Here is a 9,959-nt window from a genome sequence, read left to right as displayed (position 1 = left end):
TCCAGTTGATAGGCCGAAGCCGTTTTCTCCTGTGTGATAGTCCCACCAGCACTCCAATTTGCTGTGCTTCCAGTCAGTAGATGCAGATTACTATCCCATACTGATACACGGGCCACGATGACCCAGCTGTGGTGACAAGCTTGTGAAGGGCTGAGTGCTCTTCTCCTGTTCTCTGTCGGCCTCCTATGATCCGAATCATCCAACCTCTCTTCTCCGAGATAGGAATAAACTGGTGAAGTTGAAACACATCAGTTGCGGTGTGTTCCATGCGCAGGAGGCCCTGCAGTAATTCCCCACGCTATTTCACACAGCTGCATCCTCTCGGTGAATTACACTTGGCAAAAAAAAGATTGAACCAAATCAGTGTCCGCCATTGGATTTTACTGACACCGTTTATAAAATTCAGGCTCACCGTTAATGTGGAGAGGGGCCGTCAGACTGTAGTTTCTGCTCCTTCTGTTGAATAAAGATAATTTTAACTGTGTCCAGTGAGAGGAAAGGATTTGCTGTTGGTGGGAAACATTTCTATCTGAACTCGCTGTCACTCTCCTGATAGATTGAAACATAAAGCTGGGAGTCTCTGGATTATGTTGTAAAAATATCGGTATTGTGTTATTCACACCGCGCTGTCACCAACTGAACGAAGCGGCTGCCAGAGGGAGACGGCTCTGTTTAAATCCCGTGATGAACTGGGGGAGCTGAGCATTTACCCAAACAATGGGCACACCACCTCCCTGACACAGTGTTCACAAATCAAACTGACAGCAAAGCTTCACGTGTGATCGAAAGTTTCCGTCAAGAAGATTTGACTCAACAGATATCCTGATTGAACGTACTCCTTTCTTGATTTGAAACGGAAGAAGTTGAAGTCAGTGAGCCTGACGTGATTCGAACACGCAACCTTCTGATCTGGAGTCAGACGCGCTACCGTTGCGCCACAAGCTCACGGATGACCTATTAGCTCTATTCATGCTTAAGGGAGGTGATCGCACTGCAATGATTTTACGTTATGAGGAACAACGGAGATCAACAGTTCATGTCTGTTCTGTCTCTCCCCCTTCTCCTTCTGTCTCTCGAAACAATTTCCAACTCTACCTCACTAAAAAGCTGAAAGAACTGCTGATGCTGTATATCAGAAACAAAAAACAGGAGTTGCCGGTGACCCTTCCACAGAACAGATGGTGATTGGGAAAACGTTGGTTTATATGCAGGAGATATTGTGGGAGGAAGGCGGATGCAGTAAATGATAGATCAGGACAGAGCCCAAAGCGAGGGAAGAACTGTTGGACAGGAAAGGGAGTTGATAACGATCTGCGTGGGAGGGTGAATGGAGACTGTTCGTGGCCAAGAATAGGTAGTGTGTAATGACAGACTGTGTGATAACAAGGCTTGGTGTGTGTGGAAGGGACGAGGATACTATGGATTTCAGGCCCTAGAATTATTGAATTCGATATTGGGACCGGAGGATGTATGGTCCCCAAGTGAAATATTCGGTGCTCTTCGTTCTGCTGGTGCTGAACTTCGCTGGAACACCATAGCAAACCTGAGACATAGATATTGGCCAGGGAACAGGGGAGGGTGTGGAATTGGCAGGCAACTGGAAGCTCAGGTTCTTTTTGCGGGCAGAACGTAGATGTTCTGTGCAGCAGTCACCCAGTTTTAGGCTTCGTTTTCCCCATTGTAGATGAGACCACACTGTGAGCAGCAAATGCAGTAGATTGGGTTGTAGGAAGAGCAGGCAAAGTGCTGCTTCACCTGGAAGGTAGGTTTGGGCCCTTGGATAGTGAGGAGGGAGCAGGTAAATGGGCTGGTGTCACACATTCGGCAGTTGCAAGGTAAAGTGCCGTTGGACTATTGGGTTAGGGTTGATAGGAATGAAGGGAGAGTTGACCCAAGGTATAACTCCTGCCCATTGACTTATCCGCCAAATAGAGAAATTTGTTAAGTGTGTACTAGGAAATTTTCTAATTCACAATGAGGATCTACATACTGGCGAGGGTGCAAAACCTAAGGGTCAGCGACCATAATTCTATTAACATTACAATAGTGATTGAAAATAATATATCAGATCTAAAGGTTGAAGTTCTAAATTGGAGGAAGACTCAAGTATGAGGCAAGATCTTTCAAAAGCTGATTGGGGGCAGTTGTTTGCAGGTTAAAGGACTGCTGGAAAATGGGAAGCCTTCAAATATGAGATATCAAGAATCCACACACAGTATATTCCTGTTCGGGTGAAAGGAAAGGCTGGTCGGTGTAGGGCATGCTGGATGACCAGAGAAAGTGAGATTTTGGTTAAGATAAAGAAGGATGCACACGTCAGGTATCGACAGAGAGATCGAGTGAATCCTAAGAGAATAAAGGCAGTACGAGCATACTTAAGAGGGAAATCCTGAGAGCAAAAAGGGGACATGAGATCGCTTTGGCAAATACAGTTAAGGATAACCCAAAGGGTTTTTTTTATAAATACGTTAAGGACCAAAGGATAACAAGGGAGAGAATAGGTCCCCTCAAAGATCAGCAAGGCGACCTTTGTGTGGAGCTGCAGTAGATCGTGGCGGGGTGGGGGGCGGGAATACTGAACGGATATTATGCATCAGTGTTTACTGTGGAGAAGGGCATGGAAGATATAGAATGTGAGAGAGTAGATGGTGACATGTTGAAAAAATGTCCATATGGCAGATGAGAAATTGCTAGATATCTTGAAATGCATAAAAGTGGATAAATCCCAAGGACCTGATCAGGAGTACCCTTTCACTCTATGGGAAACTGGGGAAGTGATTGCTGGGCCTCTCAATGAGATATTTGTATCATCAATAGTCACAGGTGAGGTGCCGGAAGGCTAGAGGGTGACTAACATGGTGCTACTATTTAAGAAAGGCGGTAAGGAAAAGCCAGGGAACTATAGACCGGTGAGCCAGACATCCGTGACGGGCAAGTTTTTGGAGAGAATCCTGAGAGATAGAGTTTACATGCACTTGGAAAGGGAAGAATTGATTAGGGATAGTCAGCATGGCTTTATGCTTGGGAAATCATGTCTTACGAACATGATTGAGTTTCTTGAAGAAGTACAAAGTGGATTGATGAGGGCAGAGCAATGGATGTGATCTATATGGACTTCAGGAAGGCGTTCATCAAGGTTCCTCATGGGAGACTGGTGCGCAAGGTTTAATCGCATGGCATGCAGGGACAACGAGCCATTTGGATACAGAACTGGCTAGAAGAAAGAAGACAGAGGGTGGTGATGGAAGGTTGCTTTTCAGACTGAAGGCCTGTGACCAATGGTGTATCACAAGGATCGATGCTGGGTTCGCTAGTTTTTGTCAGTTATATAAATGATTTGTATGTGAACGGAGGAGGTATCATTAGTAAGTTTGTAGATCACACCAAAATTGGAGGTGTAGTGGACAGCAAAGAAGGTTACCTCAGATTACAACGGAACGTTGATCAGATGGGCCAATGGGCTGAGAAGTGGCAGATGGAAGTTAATGTAGATAAATATGAGGTGCTGCATTTTGGAAAACCAAATCAGAGCAGGACTTTTACACTTAATGGTAAGTTCCTTGGAAGTGTTGCTGAGCAAAGAGACCTTGGAGTTCAGGTTGATAGTTCCTTAAAAGTAAAGACGCAGGCAGATTGGGTAGTAAAGAAAGCGTTTGGTGTGCGTTCCTTTGTTGGTCAGAGCATCGAGGATAGATGTTGGGAGCTCATGTTGCCACTGTACAGAATTTTGGTCAGGCCACGTTTGGAATATTGCATATAATTTTGGTCTGGTTCCTATTGGAAAGATGTTGTGAGACTAGAAAAGGTGCAGAAAAGATTTACAAGGATGTTGCCAGGATTGGAGGGTTGGGCTATAGGGCGAGGCTGAATAGTCTGTTTTCTCTGGAGCGTCGGATGCTAAGGGGTGACCTTATAGAGGTTTATATAATCATGAGGAATATGGAGAGGGCAAATAGAGAAGTTCTTTTCCCTGGGATGGGGGAGTCCAGAACGACAGGGCATAGTTTTAGGGATGGGAGGGGAAAGATATAGAAGGGACTTAAGTGGCATCCTTTTCACGCAGAGGGTGATGCATGGATGGCATGAGCTGCTGGAGTAAGTGATGGAGGCTGTATCATTACAGCATTTAAAATGCATCTGGATGTGTATATGAATAGGAAGGTTTTATGGGGATTTGTGCCAAGTGCTGGCATATGGGACTAGATTAGGTTAGGATATCTGGGCTGCATGGACGAGTTGGACTGAAGGGTCTGTTTCCGTGGTGTACATCTGTGTCACTCTGTGAGACTCCATGGGATTCTCTCGGAGAAAGTCAGGACTGAAGATGCTGGAGATCAGAGCAGAAAACGTGTTCTGGAAAAGCGCAGCAGGTCAGGCAGCATCCCATGAGCAGGAGAACCCACGTTTCGGGCATGAGCCCTTCTTCAGGAATTTTTAGCTATAAACTATAAACATTCCCTTAGTTAAATATTGTGAAGTGTGAAGCCATTGTTTTAGTCCCCAAGTTCGACCTGAGCTCCCCCCTCCCCCGTCCCAATAACTCTGTTGACAGCCTTCATGTCACACTTAAAACTAGGATCGCTGTGCTCTTCCAGCACCACTAATCCAGTATTTGGTTTTCAGCATCTGCAGTCATTGTTTTTACCAGATTCGTGATCAGTCGGGGGATAAACAGTTACAGGAAAAGAGCAGGAAACTGCATGTGGAGAATGTCAGATCAGCCACAATCCTATTGAATGGAGAAGCAGGCTCAAGGGGTTGAATGGAATTTTGCTGTTCCTATTTCGTATGGTTCCCGAGCCCTTACCTCTGAAACAGGGTCCTGGCTTCAGTATGTGCCATTAATGAGAGTGCTGATGTTCCCTTGTGTAATATCAACAACTTAGCAGCTGCTGAAACCTCTTGCTCCTTTGTTACCTCTAAACACAATAAGCCAATGTGTCCAGTGGAGGTGATGGCTGACTTTCTTGTCACCAGACTATTCACCCAGGTAATGTTCTGGGGACCTGGGTTCAAAATCTACCACGGCAGATGGTGGAATCTGGATTCAATATAAATCTGGAATTAAGAGTCTAATGATGAAACTGTTGTGGTTTGTTGTAAAAACTTATCTGGTTTCCTGCTGTCCGAACCTGATCTACATGTGATTTCAAGATCCACTGTCAGCTGGTTGAATCTTCACTGCCCTTTCAGTCAATTCTTAAAGCTCACCTTTTTTTTTAACTACGATGTTGCCAGAATGATTTATGGACGGCATAGGCTGGGACTTTTTTCACTGGAGTGTAGAAGGTTGAGGATGGAGGTTATGGAGGTTTATGAAGTCATCAGGGACAACGCTAAGGTGAATAACCAGTGTCTTTTCCTGAAGGATAGGGGAGTTCAAAGTTTGGGAGTATATTTTTAAGATGAGAGATTTAAAAAGGACGGGGGTGGGGGCAACGTTTTTTACATTGAAGGTGGTTCGTGTGAAGAATGAACTGTCAGAGGAAGTGGTGTATGCAGGTAATGTTACATTGTTTAAAATTATTTGGATAAGTACATATGAGCCACACACAGGCAGGTGGGTCTAATCTTCCCCCAGATATTCAAAGGGACAGCCAGTCAGAGGGGGGCAGGGCCACGCCTATCGTTGTTGTGTGGCATGTGTGACAGCTGCAACAAGACGTCCCAACTCATGTGCTCAATGCTCTGACCAATGAAAGCAAGCATGCCAAAAGCCTTCTTTACCACCCTGTCTGCCCACGACCCCATTTTCTAGGAGCTAATAACCCGCAACCCTAGATCTCTCTCAGTTCTGGTTCCCTTGTAGTTCTGACTTCTGACTCCTTTGTTTATGTTGAACTTGATGGGATACTTTGTCCAACTCAGCATGTTTAAACAGTATCTCTCAGAGGGATTCATCTGAAACTTTTCAGGAGATGAGCTCAACAAGATTGAACTATTCAAAGTTACTTGGACTCTATTTTAAAGTTACATCAGGACCAGTAGTCAGAGACACGTACAGCATGGAAACAGACCCTTCGGTCCAACTTGTCCATGCTGACCTGATATCCTATATTAATCTACTCCCATTTGACAGCACCTGACCCATATACTCTGACAGCTCATTTCATATATATCCCACCCTCTGCATGATGAAGTTGTCCCTTTAATATATTTTGCCTCTTACCCTAAACCTCTGCCCTCTAGTTCTGGACTCCCCCATCCCAGGGAAAAGACCTTGTCTATTACCCTGTCCATGCCCCTCATGATTTTGTAACCTCTACTAGGTCACTCCTCTGCCTCTGATGGTCCAGTGAAAACAGTCCCAGCCTATTCAGCCTCTCCCTGTAGTTCAAATCCTCCAACCCCCAGCAACATTCTCGTAAATCGTTTCTCATAGAGAAGTCAACGTTTCAGTCCTGAAGAAGGGTTAATACCCAAAACGCTGACTACTCCACATCCTGGTGCTGCCTGGCTTGCTGTATTCTCCCAACCTCTTGCTTTCCTTCTTTTGCACGCAGTATGTAGTGGCTCAGTGGTTACCACTGCAGCCTCATAGTGCCAGGGGCCCAGGTTTGATTGCAGCCTTGGGTGGCTGTATGTGAGGAGTTTGCACTTTCTCCCAGCGTCTGTGTGGGCTTTCTCTGGGTGATCCTGTTTTCTTCCATAAACCAAAGATGTGCAGGTCTTCTGGATTGGCCATGCTTAATTGCCCATAGAGTTAGGTACATTAGTCAGAGGGAAATGGGTCTCAATGGGTTACCCTTCGGAGGGTCGGTGTGGACTTGTTGAGACAAATGGCCTGTTTTCACACTGACGCTAATCTCATCTGCGCTACTTTTGTCACTAACGAATGACAGAGTTGACTCGACAGGCCTAATGGCCTAACTTCTGCTCTGATGGTCTTGCGGTCTTAGGTTCCTCTGGATCATTTCATTTGGCAATGTGCAGTCCCTGGCTCAATGAGCAGCATTGTCCACTGACAGCAAAGCTCATAGGATCGTAGAACTCCTACAATGTGGAAACAGGTCCTTCAGCCCAACACATCTGCACTGATCTTCCGAAGAGTAACCCAGTCAGATCCATTTTCCTACCCTCCCTAAATTGCACACAGATCCCGAACGGTGGAATTATTCCTGGGTTCTTGGTGCCATGAGGCAGCAGTGCAATTCGTGAGCCACCATGGGGTTGTGGTTGTGGGGTGTAGGGGAGGCAATTGCAGTCCAACAGAAAACAAAAACAGCCCACCTACTCTCCCACTGCACCCTCTGGCAGGATGATCAATCCTGGGGGGTGACCCAAGGCAGCGTAACCGGTGGGATCTGATTGCTGGGAGCGTTGGTGCCCCTGCTGGTGCTTCCACAAGTTGCAGGAAAATATGAACCTCTTCCCACACTTGGGCGAGCTGAAGGGCCTCTCCCCAGGGTGGACACACTGGTGCTTCAGCAGGGCGGAGGAATTGTTGAAGGCCTTCCCACACTCAGGGCAGCAGAAGGGCCTCTTCCCCTCTGTGGACCCATTGGTGCTTCAGAACCCTTTCAAATTTCACAATATCCTTCTGATAGGAGGGAGACCAGAATTACACACAATATTCCAAAAGTGGTCTAACCAATGTCCTGTACAGCCACAACATAACTTCACAACTCAGTCAGAGGAAGCTTTAAAAAAACCCACAAAAAATAAACAGGAAAGAATGGTGGGAAAAACCGAATTTTTGAGAGTCAGCTTGGAAGCATCAATGAGAAATGGGCGGACTGGTTTTATTGGGGACGCGTTCTCCTTAAATACACTATATACGTATTTCTCTTTTGTTCTTCGTAGTTTCTCTGTGCTGCAGTGTGTCGTGGCTCGTTGAAATAATGTCCTGATGCAGCTTCGTTTGTGGGTGTTGGGATGATTGCTTCTGTGGTTAAGTATTTGGTTTGTGTGTGTTGTTTTTCTGTAGATGCTAGTTTGAAGTTCCCCATTGACTGTTCGATCTACTGTGACATCTAGGAATGGCACTTTGTTGTTGTTCTCCTCCTTTACAAACCAGGAGCCCCCCCCCCCCCCGCCCCCCAAACCCCCTCAGGCCCATAGTCTCACTACTTGGAACACCAATACACAGACTAGTCAAAGGCCTCTACTGAAGACTAAAACAACCAAGTCGAAGATTCACACCACACCATTTACTCCATCCAAGAATTCCTGAACGCCAAAGACACAAAGATAGAAGGGGATGGAATAATGATGTCCTTTGACATAACAGCCCTATTCAATCCATTAACATCAACGTGGCCAAAGAAAACTGAAGACACTACTCGAAGAACCAAAGATACAAACACAGCACCAACTTCATCAGCAAAGATAGCACTGTCAATCTCGTTCAACTGTGCCTTACCATCCACTTCATATCCAGTAACAAGCCCGACAAACAAATCAACGAAACACCCATGAAACCAACAGTATCAGGATTCCTAGCAGAAGCAATAATGCAGAGACTCGAACAAACAGCCCTTTCGACGATCCAACCCAAACTTTGGGACTGGTACAGCAATGACACTTTTGTCATCAAAAAATGAAACAAATTAGAGGAAACCTACAACACCATCAACAATCTCCTTACTGGCATAAAATTCACAAAAGAGGAGAACAACAACAAAGTGCCATTTCTAGATGTCACAGTAGAGCGAACAGTCAATGGTAAATTCAAAACAGCGTCTACCGGAAAACAACGCACGCGAACCAAGAACTTAACGACAGAAGCAATCATCCCGACACATACAAACAAATCTGAATTAGGACAGTATCTCAACGAGCCACGACACACTGCAGCACCCAGGAACTACGAAGATCAATAAATAACTGTGCAGCGCATTTGAGAAGAACGGGCAACCTATAAACCCCCCGAAAATTGCTTCCCAGACAGCGGCGGTAAGAGCGCCGAAGCCAAACCACGAGACCACCTCAGAGACATTCAATCCCAGGCCATCAATGCGGACTTCAGCAGTTTCCTCATTTACCCTCCCACACCTTACCTAAGTTCCAACCTTCCATCTCAGCGTTATCCTCATGGCCTGTCCTACCTGCCAATCTCCCTTCCCACCTATCCGCTCCACCCTCCTCTGACGTGTCACCTCCATCCCCACCCCCATTTCACCTATTGTACTTTTTGCTCCCTTCGGCCCAGCAACCCCCAATTTATCTCTCTACCCTGGAGGGGTCCTGCCTTTATTCCTGATGAAGGGCTTTTGCCCGAAACGTCGATTTTCCTGCTCCTCGGAAACTGTCTAACCTGCTGTGCTTTTCCAGCACCACTCTGATCTAAACTCTGGTTTCCAGCATCTGCAGTCCTCACTTTTGCCTACCCAATAAACCCAGTGTGATGATTTCACATCAACAAACTGACACAAGCAGACACAACGTCTGCAGAAAATCTAGCCACATTACTTTACGTTAAAGACATCTGGGAAATGATGTCCGGACAACTCAACCCTCTCAGCATCATGGTGGCCCACAAACCTACCAACACACTTGATCAGCGGCTAATGAACCTGAAATACACGATACAAACAACCAGCAAACGAATGTTATTTACAAAATACCATACAAGGAAATATATACATGAACTCTGCTGCACAGTTCTCTGTGGCAAGAAATGCTGGGATGAGATAAGGAAGATTTTTTTCAGCCAAAACGCAGACAGGCCGCCTACTTGCAGAACGTTTCAGAGAACACCTCTGGGACACCCGGACCAACCAACCCAACCACCCCGTAGCCCAACACTTCAACTCCCACTCCCACTCCACCAAGGACATGCAGGTCCTTGGACTCCTTCATCGCCAGACCATGGCAACACGACGGTTGGAGGAAGAGCGCCTCATCTTCCGCCTGGGAACCCTCCAACCACAAGGGATGAACTCAGATTTCTCCAGTTTCCTCATTTCCCCTCGCCCCACCTTGCCTCAGTCAAATCCCTCAAACTCAGCACCGCCTTC

The 9,959-nt window shown here is 46.2% G+C and overlaps 1 non-coding gene across 1 annotated transcript; it reads right to left on the bottom strand.

Annotated features, from left to right (window-relative positions):
* Positions 1-873: 873 nt before the first annotated feature.
* On the bottom strand, positions 874-945 carry trnaw-cca (transfer RNA tryptophan (anticodon CCA)). The gene has a single exon. It is a non-coding gene; the product is annotated as a tRNA-Trp (tRNA).
* Between the last annotated feature and the right edge of the window lie 9,014 nt (positions 946-9,959).

This window comes from Chiloscyllium punctatum, chromosome 36 (genome assembly GCF_047496795.1).
Source record: "Chiloscyllium punctatum isolate Juve2018m chromosome 36, sChiPun1.3, whole genome shotgun sequence".
Taxonomy (NCBI): domain Eukaryota; kingdom Metazoa; phylum Chordata; class Chondrichthyes; order Orectolobiformes; family Hemiscylliidae; genus Chiloscyllium; species Chiloscyllium punctatum.
The sequence above is the reverse complement of the archived record's forward strand: the minus strand, read 5'-3'. Positions and strand labels throughout refer to the sequence as shown.